Here is a 13,631-nt window from a genome sequence, read left to right as displayed (position 1 = left end):
CTCCCGGGACTGTCCTGAAAGTAAATGAATTGAAGGAGTAGCTGTAAAATTTCGATTTTGAATTGAGTCCAAGGTCATTCCATTTTTTAAATGTAGTTTTCAGAAAAGGAAAATTAGAAATTTGCTCTAAAATTTTCATTGAAAAAATATTCTCTTTTGTTGAAAAATGATAGGAGATAAAACATGCCACAGTTCCAACTCATCCTCCTTTATTAATGAATTAAGCCTCATCAAAAGGCAATAAAAAGGGTATAAGAGGCTCCTAAGTACCACTCAAATTTTTATCAGTCATTTTCCCTCCATAAAAATGAACATTTCTATTAAAATGATATTACATAAAAATGGAATTTTAATGTGTGGAGATTCTTTAAAATCACGAGACCACCTGGTAAAAGGTAGGCTTAAAATGGTTTTTGCCTGCCTCCACAGAAATTAGAAATGAAAGGAACACTGAAAGGAATAAAATTAAGAAATGCAAAACCAAAATAGCCACAAAATAAAATGTGCTCCCCAAGTGTGGAAATTTCAGGACATCCAACTCAAAGTTGAGTAAGCATCGGTCCCGGTGAGCAGTGCCCATGGGAAATGAGCAGCAATTCATGCGTAGACAGACCACCGGGGCTACACAGGGAGGCACGAGTGCACGGGAAGGAGCAGTGTGGGACTAGAAAATAAGAATGTGACATCACAGTGCAGTGAAAGCATGAGTTACTTCCCATAAGGGACAGACAGGCCAGGGGAAAGGGTTGGAGCAGGCAAAAATGCAATAAAGTTCCAAGGATGGCCACTCCAGACAAAAAGCAGGTCCCTCTAAGAATAGAAAAAGGATACATTTGGTAACTTTGATCAATCATTAAGTTTTGATGTCATTTTCCAAATATGACTACGTGATGAACAGAAAGCATTTCAAATTGAGAAGCTTTGAGATAATAAGCATAAAACTGTATACATTGTGTCGGTAAATATTTGAGGGATGTGAATATTTATCTTGATCATCTTGGAGGAATTTCAATTTTAAAAAAATGAAGAATGATGATTGACCCAGGGACATGGACAGTGGTGTGGGGATTGCCTGTGGAAGTGGGAGGTGGGCTGGATGGAGGGGGGCAAAGGGAGGAAAACTGGGACAACTCTAATAGCATAAGCAATAAAACAATTTAAATTCTAATAGATGAAAAATACATGTGAGAACAGAATACTCAACAAACAAGAGTCCTCCAGGGTACAAGCTGAACACCGTGGGAGCTGCATCAGTTACACTTTTCTCTGGGACACAGCTTAGGAAATCAGTTTCCTTCCCCCCCCCCCCCATGTACTGGAAGAACTGGCTCTCCCAAGGGACTGGTTAAGTCTTTTACAAACAGGAAAAATCTAGCTCGCCGCGCTCCATGTAGTTAAGAAATTCTGCAAGGCCACAAATCATCATTCCCATCATCTCCCTTTTGGCTTTTGCGCCCCACTGCCAGCTACTGACAACACTTTACGCTGGAAAAGCTGGTCCCAGTTCCCAAAGCATTGGCTCCTTTGATCTTCAACACCTCCGGAGCGGTTGGCGGTGCAGTCGTTTTCCGAATGAGAAAACTGCAGGCTGGGGGAAGGAAGGTCATCCTCCTACAAAGGGGCACATTGAAGACAAAAATGTCTTCCTGGTTCAAAGCTGCTGCATCTCCCACTACCATTTTAAATTTCGTGATGATTTTGAGAACAGCTCGACTCTTCGAGAAAGAGCAAACCCCTTGGCAAGTGCTCCTACATGTTTCCGGAGCCCCTCGGAGTAGCTGGTGCTATGTTTAATCACTTGGAGGGGAAGAGACGGTGGTGAGTTTCTCATGTGTGAGGCATTGGCAGTGGGCTCAGGCTGCAGATGGGCAGAAGGAGGGGAGACCGGGGTGCAACGCTCCGAGCGGGGATTAAACATCCAAATCGGAAAGAGAACAGCTGTAGTCCCTTTACATTGCAGTTTTAAAATTCTGGGCATAAAAAAGAACTATAAAAATCGCAAGTTAGGCTCTGGATCATAACAGATGAATAAGGGATTTATAATCTTTAAACTGCAAGGAAAATGGCTTACATTTGTACCATTTCCTATTTTGATTACAATCATTGTCCCAAGAGCAGATTCATGTTGTGCCTTTTCTGATCCTTTCTGCAATCCATCATGAGGAGAAAACAGAACAGAAGACAATAAAAGCCTGTGTAACTTCAGACCTTTCCATTTCTCTCTCTTTCTCCCTTTCTCCCTTTCTTTCCTCCTTTCTTTCTTTCTTTCTTTCTTTCTTTCTTTCTTTCTTTCTTTCTTTCTTTTTCTTTCTTTCTTTTCCTTCCTACCTACCTTCCTTCCTTCCTTTCTCTCTCTCTCTCTCTCTCTCTCCCTCTCTCTCTCTCTCTCTCTCGTTTCCTTGTTTGTCATAATTTGATTGAGCGGTCATTTTCTGCTGTGGCCTGTTAGGCACCTCATTAACCTGGAAGGGGGAGACGGTCTGGACAATTACCTTCCAGAATATTAAAAAGGTTAAAGTAAAGCAAAAGCCTGCTGCTTAGTGCTTTTCATAAACTACCTTGGGTATTAAATTCTGATATCTTGTTCCAGGTTCCCAGCTTGTAATCATGAGAAATGGCACAAAGCAAGACTCTTTCTAAATTGTTTTAAAATGACATTCTTCTTCTAATGCTTTCAGGTCATGTGTAGTTTATGTGTCAAAAAACCCTGGGGAAATTTCTACCCCTCGTCCCATACAACACTATTTACAACAGAACGTCCCTTATTCCTTCATAGGGACTTTTTTCAGCTCAATTTGGTTTCCTTTGTATTAAAAGAACTATAAAATTGATAAGAACCTTTATAACAACCAAAATTCTCTATTGTTCTAGAAACCCATTGTTCATGAAGTGCAGTGTGAAGATATCAAAGCTCATAGGCAAAGAAAGAACGAAAACATCTGAGATCTAGTGTGGGGGAGCTCTGCCCACAGAGCCCCCCATCCGCCGTGAATGAGAACAAGTCTACCAAGACATGATCTGCCTGGGGAGGAGAGGTGGCCAATCTCTCAAAGAAGAAGGGCCAAGAGCCTTTTCCTCAATGGGCTTTTATTGGGTTCAATTTGCACAGGAATACAGGTAAAGCTCATCAATCCTTCTCAGGTAGTAAGGATCAAACAATAGATAACAAACAAAGAACTCTGAGGGCTTATTCTGAGTCAGGGTCAGTTAGCTAAAGGGCTATAAGACTTTGGGAAACAAGCTCTTTTCAGGCTTGGACCCTTATCATTTAAATTGAGGGTATTAGCAAAGCAGGTTTCACAGGATTTTATGCATTGTTTCTTCCGCCTGATCTCCCCAGGAAACCTGCCCTTTCCAGCACAGGACCCAGGGCCACACCCACCTCTGGCATTGTTTCAGGCTTAAATCGAGCCAGGGAAGTAAGGCAGCCAAGAGATTAGGAGACTTCTCACAGGCAGAATGAGGAATCAGGCTATGTCAAAGCCAAGGGGCGAGGGTCCATCACCCCCTTTTCTATAGCCCCCCAAGTCCTTCCCTATGGGCCTCTTCGTGACCATGCCTGTCTTAGGTTGTCCCTCCCTTGAGGAATCTTACCCGTCATTGGCTAACTGGTCAGGCTCAGGGCAGAGCAGGGTAAAGTAAAGTGGGCAGGAGCGGCACCCCTGTCAGGGAGATGAGCTTTGTCTCCTTAATGGCTTAGGGTCCCAAGGTCTCTGACTCAGCTTTTGCCATGGAAGGTTACAGCTTCTGAAACCAAGCAGGGCGGTTCCCAACAATCCAATGGCTCTGGGCTCTCACCTGGCCATTACCTGTTACTCGAAAGCAGGCCTGGGGCGGTGCACACCTCCCGGTGTTATTGCGCTGTAGGTTCAGTTCACTGGGAAACTCTAGCTGCACCAGTGCAAGAAAAATTTGTAAAAACATGAATCATGTTACATTTTTCAGGTGTTACTCAAATCTCACAGTTGGGTACATTCTAGGATGACATAAAAATTCAGTAATTTCTAAATTGAAAAGGAAAAAAAATAACTTTTTCTTCTCTGTGTTACTTTTTTCACTCTTGGTCCAGTTAGACTGTCTAGCCTTTTACAGCATAGAAAATATATCGAGCATAAGAAACTGGTAGCACACCCACAGCTGACCTAAGTTCACAGAATTACACTCCGATCTCCATCACTTATACTCTAACTGCCCTTGGGTGGCTTTATACACAGGCGACATTTGGGACCTACAGGGAGTTTCCCCTTGGAGGCTGCAAAGCTTGTGGTAAATTATACCATGTCCAGGAGCTCATTAAAGCATTTCCACACAGTGTTTCATGATGGATAGGGCAGCCTCAGGAATTCCAGTTGGATATATAAACAGCCTCTTGTCGTTTGGTATTGTAATTGTAGTCATTATACAAATGTAAATGATATGAGCACTCTGTCTTCATTTGCATGTAATTTTGGCAAACGGTATTTGAAAAGATAAGTGTTGTCAACCACTTCTTTTACCAATCACTACTCTTCTCAGACAATAGATGAACTCATTCATTCATCCATTCATACATTCCACAAGCATTAATTCCGTATCTACTCTGCAGGAAGCGGTGTATGAGGGGGTGGCAGGCACGGGATATACAAAAATGATAGAGAGGTAGTCCCTGTCCTCAAGGAGCTTATGGTCTAGTGAAAAGAGAACTATAAACAGATTGCCAGTACTATTTGTTGGTTAAGCGGTAACATTTAAGTACCAATAAAATTCGATGTCAGGAGACCCAAACAGGTAGGTTTAATAGAGATATTACTTGAGTTGGATTTCGAGGGATGAGGAGGACACTTCCAAATGAAGACAGCTCACCGGGCATCCTTAACAGGGGAAAGAGCAGGTGAGTACAACTTTAGTTCTAGCCGAAGCAAAATATAATTAAGTAGAGGCAATCTACTTTCCATTGCCTCCCCTTCCCCTTCCCAAAATCAAGCAACACTGGCAAACTCTAATACAAATAATGTGGAACTTTGCTTCCGTCTCTCTCTACTTGCATAAACAAAGATAAGATTCTGTTATGAACAACCACAAAGACAGCAAGTAACTCGGGAACTAGGCACTTTCATATTACTATCTCCCTGATCTCACATGCCTTACGAAATAATGAAACAACACTTCTGGAGAACAGCCAGCTGACTAAGGCCTACCCACAACTAGGAATGCGTGCTTGTGCCAGGGCACGAGAAGTTTTCGAGTGGTCAGTCAAGATTTCTAGCCACAGTGTCCTCAGCTGTGCCGCTGTATTATACTCCTATCCTGGTAAATTACTCGTGGTTCCTGAAATACAGAGCTGCGGTCCCTCAGTTGTGTATCTTTGCACAGATAATTCCCAGAATACACTGCCAATTTCTACCTGACCAAGTCCTTAAAACTCAGCTTAAGAGCAACCTGCTTGAGAAAGCCTCCCCACGCACCCCACCCTCCACCACTCTGGGTGGGTGCTGCTTCTATGTGCTCTTATAGACTCCAGTGAATAGCTCCACCATAGTTATCATCTCCTGCAAGACCAACTCCTAGAGGACAAACTGGGTTTTTTTACATTTTATATCCCTGGCACCTATTCAAGTGCTCAGTGACTGATAAACAGATAAATAAATAAAACAATCAATCATTTTATCTGTAGAACAAAATGATTCAGGTTGGAGAATTTGTGTTATGAGTAATTTAGACACAAAAGGCAAAGTTGTAGCTAATCAATCCAATATTTTTTTAAGCAAAGTGATACATAGTACAGGATACAAAAGGATGTGACTAATGTAAAGGAAAACAAATTTTGACTTAAGGTAGAACTTCCTAACAACTAGGGTTGTCCCACAAAAGAGTGGCCTGTCTCCAGGTAGGCAAATTGTGCCCACCACATGTTTTTATAAATAAAGTTTTATTGTAACACATCCATACCTGTGTGTTTACATATTGTCCATAGCTGCTGTCACACACAAAGCAGAGTTGAGTAGTTGCAACAAAACCCTAAGGCCTGCAAGGTCTAAAATATTTACTACTTGACCCTTTCCAGAAAAAGGTTGCTGACCCCTGGTCTACTAATGAGGCTGTGAGATTCCCGTCACAGGAAATATTCAAGTAGAGGCCAGATCTGTCCGGGATGCCGAAAGAAAGAATATGTTCCTTTAAAGGCGTAGTGGTAGCCTTTAAAGTTCTTCCCTCTGGAGAGGTCTATGATTATAGACCTGATTTTTTATGACAAAAATAATCTGTCTTTGACAGACAGCCCTCATACGGGCAGCATTGCTAGTGGAAGTAAAGGAAACCATCGCCTATATGGTCATGGTTTAGGTAATGCCCCTGACTTCCTTAATCCAGCTTATGGCCACTCTAAATAATGAGAGAAATAGATTTTTGGCTTTAAGCATCACCAGGGCAATTTCATAGGAAGAAGTCACAAAGGATTCAAAGGCAGCCAAGGGAACAGTAACCTGACCTGCTGCTGACTGCATTTTCCAGCGGCCCTAAAACCAGGCTCTCCCTCTGGCCCACAAGTATGAATCAGGAGCAGCCCTCCAGCCTTTGCTATTCATTAGGAAGGGAGCCACCCGTGAGATTACCTCCCCTGCCTGCTTCCTTCTCATTGACTCCCCTCAGCAGTGCTGGAGGTCAGGTCTTGAAGAATGCCTTTTCATTCTTTGGCAGGTATATTTACCAGGAATGAAAAGATTCTCAAACTAAAGAAGCACTCCGGATGAAAAAGAATTCCTTTTCAGAGATCATTTTGTTTTCACACATTAAGACGATACACTGTGACATGTTTTTAACGTTGAACTAAAGCCAACTGGTGTACATCCACTCGGCGTCTGTAAGGAGGGGACATGTCTGCATACTTCCACACTTCCACTTCCAGAGGACATAGCTTGCAGTAGGTTAAGGAAGGAGCTGCTGTATCAGGAGGAAACAAGCATCCCTGTGTCCTGTGACACTGGACAAGGTGTTGCTGCAGGGACCTGGCCAAGGACGGCAGGTTTGGGGACAAGGCGCGTTCCTGCTCCCGCCACATCAGTAAAGCACAGCAGTGATCTCAGCACATTTCTGGTGCTACTAGGTATACTGTTCTACAAACAAGAAAGAGACAGGAGGAAGTCCCAAAGACTCCATTTTAAAGTGGGTACATGAGCTGTCCCCAAAGACACTTCGTCCCCTCACCAACCATGTCTAGTCCCAGAAGATGCTCAAAGATGAAGGCGGCTGAAAAGCCCCCAGAACATTTGTGGTAGGAATTATTTATAGCTGCTGTTTACTGCTTTCCAGTGGTCACATTTGAACACGCTTACGGGTTTCTCCTTCTCTTCCGCCTATCCCTGTAGGAAGCGATCCCCTCTCCTGGTTTACCACGGCTGCAGAGCTGCTGAGCAGCCCTCTCAGACTGCTGCTGACTCTCGTCATCAGTCTGAAGGGATTGGCTGCTTTATAGGAAAGGAAGAAATCTGCCCAGCATTATGTAGTGTAAAGGGAGGCCATGTAAGTTATAGCTGTCTGGGGCCCGTGTGCACAGATACTTGGCGTTTGTTCTGTCCCTCCTCCTCCCCATTCTGCTGTGCAGGAGGACACTTGCTGTAATAAAAAATAATGGAGAAAATTTGCTCCCATGCAGCCTTATTGAAATGTTCCACTGGTAGGAGTGACCGTAGGTCAGGAGGGGAAACGTTCAGTCAATGGGATTCAGAACCATGCTCCCACTTCTGAACTCCCCCGGCACCGATCGGCTGAACCAGTCCATGACATTTATCAAGTCCTGCCCTGCTGTGCGTCTGTGCATGTTGTCTCATCCACGCAAAGAATGTGTAAAAATTCCTTGGAGGTAATATAGTCCCACATGCTCTCTTTTGTACCACTAACAGCTTCTAGTACCCTGAAGTCATTTGAGAAAAAAAAAATTGGTGTGCTATTTCTGAAGCCTGTGAACTAGTTTGAATACATTTTAAGAATTTTTTAAACTTCCACAAGGAACCAGAACACAAAAGAGAAGGGAGCAGATTTTTCAAATCCTTCACTGTGACAGGCAGAATGATAGTACACCCAAAGATGTCCGGTCCTAATCCCCAGATTCCATGAATATGCTATGTTACATGGCAAGGGAGAATTAAAGTTGTAGATGAAATTAAGGTTGCTAATCAGCTGACCTTAAAACAGGGAGATTTTTTTCCTTGACTATCTGGGTTGACCCAATGCAGTCACAAAGGTCCATAAGAATGAAAGCAGGCAGCAGAAAAAGAGTTAGTGTCAGTGATGCTATGTGAGGAAGATCACTTGCTTTTGCTGGCTGTGAAAATGGCAGGAGGTGCCAGGCCAAGCCATGCAGGCAGCCTCGAGGACCTGGAAGAGGCAAGAACACATTCTCCCTGGAGCCCCCAGAGAGGAATGTGGGCCTGTTGATTCCCTGCTTTCATTTAGAGAAGTTCTGATCTTCAGAACTGTAAGATAAGAAGTTTGTGTTGTTTTAAGCCACCAAATTTATCGAAACTTGTGACAGAAACAGTAAGAAATGATAAACTCAACTACATAAGACTTATGCAAAAGGAAGTTTAATATTGAGACATTTTCTTCACGAGAGTTTCTACCTTGAAGAGAACCTTCGGTCTTGTTTGACAAGAAAATTTCTAAGTGGTAGGGACTAAGAAAGAATCAACCAACTTTAAGACAAAATCTCTGGCCTCCCAATACCTTGCATGGTTCATGTAATAGCCCATTGTGGAAGGCAGAATTAGCCTTGCTCTTACAGGAAATGAGCGGTTGCCTCTGTAGTGATTTTATGGGGAAGAATAAGGTCCCCCAATCTACTTCCCACAAAATGTCCCTCCCGCTTCCCCACCGGGCCTTGAGAACTGGGGAAGTAATATCACAGCCAGTTAAATAGGGCACCACCCCTGTTTTCTGCAGGGAAATCTTATATCTGTTGACATAAAGGGTCTAGTTTTCACAATGGAAAACCCCTTGCTATACTGCCTAAACACAAAATGTCACTTGAAATTGGTGTCCCCAAGCCTGATAACAGCGGATGTTGCCAAATGAGATAGGCTCAGAGCCAATGATACTGGCTGGAAACGCAAAGGGATGTATGTAGACACATGTGTTTGCCAAGCCAGGGAGGAAAGTAGAAAGAATTGAGCTCCAAAGACCATCTTTGATAACATCACAATGTTGTTCACTGTCAGCACGTAAAGGTGCAGGCTCCCCAGTTCAGTCTATCAGGGTGATTAACCCGGAAGGGCTACAAAGGCTGCCTCTAGTATATACTCAGAGTGAACTAAGAGCCTAAAGCTCTTTTGTAATTGTTCAGTACCCAAGGTATAAGTGAACACATTTATGGGACTTGGCCTCTAGCCCACTTCATATAACTACACATAAACACACCTTTTATTGCTCTATTATGTTTTCCCTTTTGTAACATTTTACAAGCCACTAAGAAAAAAATGGGGCTTGTATTTTAATTTTTTTAGGAAAAGAAACCACAGAAATACCAAATCTTCCAAATGGGAACTTCTCTTGCCTGCTGCCTCAACCAAACAGTATTTGTCAGGGGAGTAGTCAAAGCTTTAACATCAACAACTCACGATTTTAATTTGGTCCAAATTCTACTTACTCGCTCTCCAGACTGAATTTCTGCATTTCTCTTTATGAGTCCAACCTCCTTCTCCGGGCTGCTTGAGGGGCAATACGGCAGAATTCATCAGCTCTATATGGCTATGGGATGTGCTCCCCACTGGCTCTGCTACAAACCAGTGCTCTCTCACCTTGGCTTCCGTGCAGACGAACAAGAAACTCATCCATGCACACCTTTTCCCTGACACCTCTACATCAAGCCCAGGCCTTTGTGACCCCCTACCTGGACCACTGCAATAGCTTCCTAACCAGTCACCCTGCCTCCAATATTCACATTCTCTAATTTATATAATCACATTGCTGCCAGATAAATATTGAAAGAGAGACATAATATTGCCCCAGCTTAGATGCTACGATAGTTCTTCATTTTTCACCAAATGAAGTTCAACCTCCTTAACCTGGCATTCGACCTCATACAACCTTCTTCAAATTACATTTTCGGTTGTCGCGCTCACTGTCCTCTTTCATGCATTAACTTGGATGGCTTGGCCCCCCCACATGTGCCTTTAGTCTTGCCACTTCAAGTTTTTTTGTTGCAAGCCACAAAAACTGACTTTGGCTACCTTGGGAACTAGAGGATATACTGAAAGTTCACAGAACCTAAAGAGCAAGGCACAGAAAGGACAGAAATCAAAATTGTAGAGGAGGGAGATGCTCAGTAGCAGGAATTTTGGACAATCTCTTCAGATCACAACCAAAGCAAATAAATGAGCTCCAGATTTTTTTAATGCTCACCAGAGGATATATTTATTGATTTTTAGAGAGAGAAAGGGAGAAGGAGAAAGAGAGAGAGAGAGAAACATTGATGAGAGAGAAAGCATTGGTCAGTTGCCTCCCATATGTGACCCAACTAGGGATCCAACCCACACCCCACGTTTGTGCCCTGACCAGGGACTGAACCCACCACCCCTCGGTGTACAGGATGAGGTTCCAACCATCCAAGCCATCTGTCCAGGGCTGAGCTCCAGAGTTTTTACTCCTTTGTTTTGGTTTGGTGTTTTTCTAGTCTATGCAGATTCCAGTTCCAGAGTATTCACCTGACCTGGCTTCAGCTCCAGGAAATCAGAGCACCTTAATAGACAATTTCTCAAACTTTATCCAAACAGAAAAGAAAATTCTCCAAAAGTCAGTCAGAGTTGTAATACAAAGAGAACACACGACAGAAGTTGGGCAGCCAAAAGCAACAAATACTTACAACACCATCTCCACCTGGAATGCTCACTTCAACCTACCCAAACTCTGCCCATCCTTCAAGACTCAGTTCAGGCACATTTTAGTGTCTGAGCTCATCTCTGTTGTTGTAAACTTACAGTTCAGAGTGCACTCCCCTTTTAGTCCTCCTTATTTTCTCTCTTGTTTATGTTTTGTGTGTCTTATCCCCTTCCTCACCTACTAGCTGTGAAGTGAGAAAGTCACCTCTGCAATGGGCTCCAGTTCCTCAAGCCATCAAAAGGAGGTAATGACAACTCTCTCGCAAAAATCATTGTGAGTTGGATTATAATATCTCTGTGTAATATAATTAGTTCAATGCCTGTCACGAAGTCTTCAATATACGGTATTGCTGCTATCATTTTTATTAGCCTGTCATCATTACGTTTGTCAGTACGTAACTCTTTTAAACTGAGAACCATGATTTATTCATCTTTATAGACCCTAGTCAAATATTTTACACCAAAAAACTATGTGCCACCTCTAATGAATGAATGACTTAATCCATAAAGCAATCAATCAATGAAGGAAGAAAAAAGCTGGAAGCTGAAACTGGAACTGAGATTTCAGTAGACCTGCTCTTTCTACTTTTACAACCTGATAAGGAAACCCCAACTGGATGAGTGAGGATCATCACAAATGTTCCAAGAGAAATAAAGGAACAGAGCTTTCTATGGACCATTCCATGGCTCTGAGGTTTTTGGAAATACAGCCCAGATCTTTTCTTGTGCAGCAATAGTCTGCATCTGCATGACATTTTAAATCAATAATGAAAAGAAAGAATGAAGGAAGGAGGGAAAGAGGAAGAGAAGGAGACCATGAATAAGAACTCTAGGGTGACCCACAGTGATAGGAAACAGACACCCTGACCCTGACCTTGTCTTCTAACTCTGTCGGTGGCCCCCTCCAGAGGCATCCTCCGTGCAGCTACCGCGTCCAATAGTTAGGGAGGCTCCTCAGGCATCCTTATCTCCCTTGGTTACCACAATGGGTCTGTCTTCTATGAATTTATCTAAACCTTCAAATCTATTTTTAGATTCAGCCTTTGTCACTTTCTATTTGTATCTTAAAGCTCTGTTCTATGTCTCATCTGGATGGCTAGTGAAAAACAAGAAAAAACAAGCCCTTCTGAAAGAGAAGCTAAGAAAGTTCCAATTAAATCTTACCTGTGCCACTCACTCAACAGCCTTGGGCCAAACATTCGCCCTCCCTGATTCACTCTGATTCATTTAAAGCTGATATAATAATCTTCAGATTAGTACATTAAAGATTAACTAGATTTTAGTTTTAACTTTTTCATGCCACAGAGAATATATTACATAAATGTTACATCTTATGGATTCTAAAAATCTATAATATTCTAAGAATCTTTTTTTAATTTTACTGAATTTTTTCCTTCCTGATCACTCTTTTCTCTCTCCTACCATCATATTTTTATACCCTTTGGGCAATCCCCACAGGACCACAACATACGGTTGTGTCGAGTATGCTTTGCACTAGTCTAGGGTCAATGTTCACATCGTTTTCCACAGATACACGTCCATTTGTCATGAAAATTTCCAGGTAAGTGTCAGTAAAGTATCTCAAGGCAGGGGTACCTTTTTCTACTTCACACAGAGCAAACTGCCTTTCCCTTCTCTGCAGCACACCAGCAAGAATTAATTACCTACTTGGGGAGAATGAACAGAAGCATTAGACCATCTAGAATGGAAAAACCGGGCCCTTGTGACTCAGGGCTTCAAAACTGAGCCTGCTAAGCTGCATACTTTCTCTTTGTCAGAAGTGAGTCACATCAAGATGAGAAGGAAGTCTAGCAACGAGAACGAGCCATCTTGTAGAAGGTCAGCCTCGTCGATCCCAGACACATGAAGTCTGAAGATGGAGACTGTGTCTCTGGAGTGAGCACACCTTTAAATGATTAAGAACAGGGATTAGAGTTTAGAAAGAAGCCTCGTATTTAAAAACAGATGGTTTTCTCTTAACTTCCAGGAAAGTTAGGACTGCCCAGATGCTGCTGCTGATAGAATTGACTTCTAATAGCATACTGCAGGGTTGAGACTGTGTCATTTACGCTTTGTAAAATCCAGAATCCTTCAGTGCTCTGAATGGTAACAGCCCAAGCAAACTGAAGCTGATGGAGCTTTTTTGTCCATATCCCTTGCCATCTTCCGCTTCCCCTCTTCTGCTCAGCACCGAGCACTGTCTGATTAAAAGGAAGTCACCCATATAAAGAGTACAGAAGCCCAGCAAAGGTAATGTGTTCTGTCCCTTTGTAAAATGAATGGAATCTCAAGCTATTACCCAATCTAGCAGCATGCCAGTTTGAAAGATCTTCACAAGCTTCCTCGGTGATAATCAGGACAAAAGAACTCACTGATTAATTCTACAAAGTTTTCTTGAGCATCTTTTTTATGCCAAGGGTTGAGCTTTCACAGACACTACTCAGAGTCTGTCACCAAGAGTTCACGGCCTTCATGCATTAGAGGCCCAGACCTCACCTGCATACAGGTCGGTGTCGTCCAGTCAAATGTAGGCTACGGAATTTTCCCGAGGATGCACTGACAAGATTAAAATATGTACTTCACAGTGCCCACTGTGGATTTTGATGTAAGTTTTCATAAGTCACGTGACTGTCTCATGAAAATCCTGACTATATTGCATCATATTTTCATGTTAAAAGAATTAATTGATCAAAGATACATAGATACAGTTATACATATGCATATATACACCTTTTTTACATTCCACAATTTTAGCCCTATTTTAGCATTTCTCCATTTGTA

This window comes from Desmodus rotundus, chromosome 2 (genome assembly GCF_022682495.2).
Source record: "Desmodus rotundus isolate HL8 chromosome 2, HLdesRot8A.1, whole genome shotgun sequence".
NCBI lineage: Eukaryota > Metazoa > Chordata > Mammalia > Chiroptera > Phyllostomidae > Desmodus > Desmodus rotundus.
Note: the sequence above shows the minus strand (reverse complement) of the source record.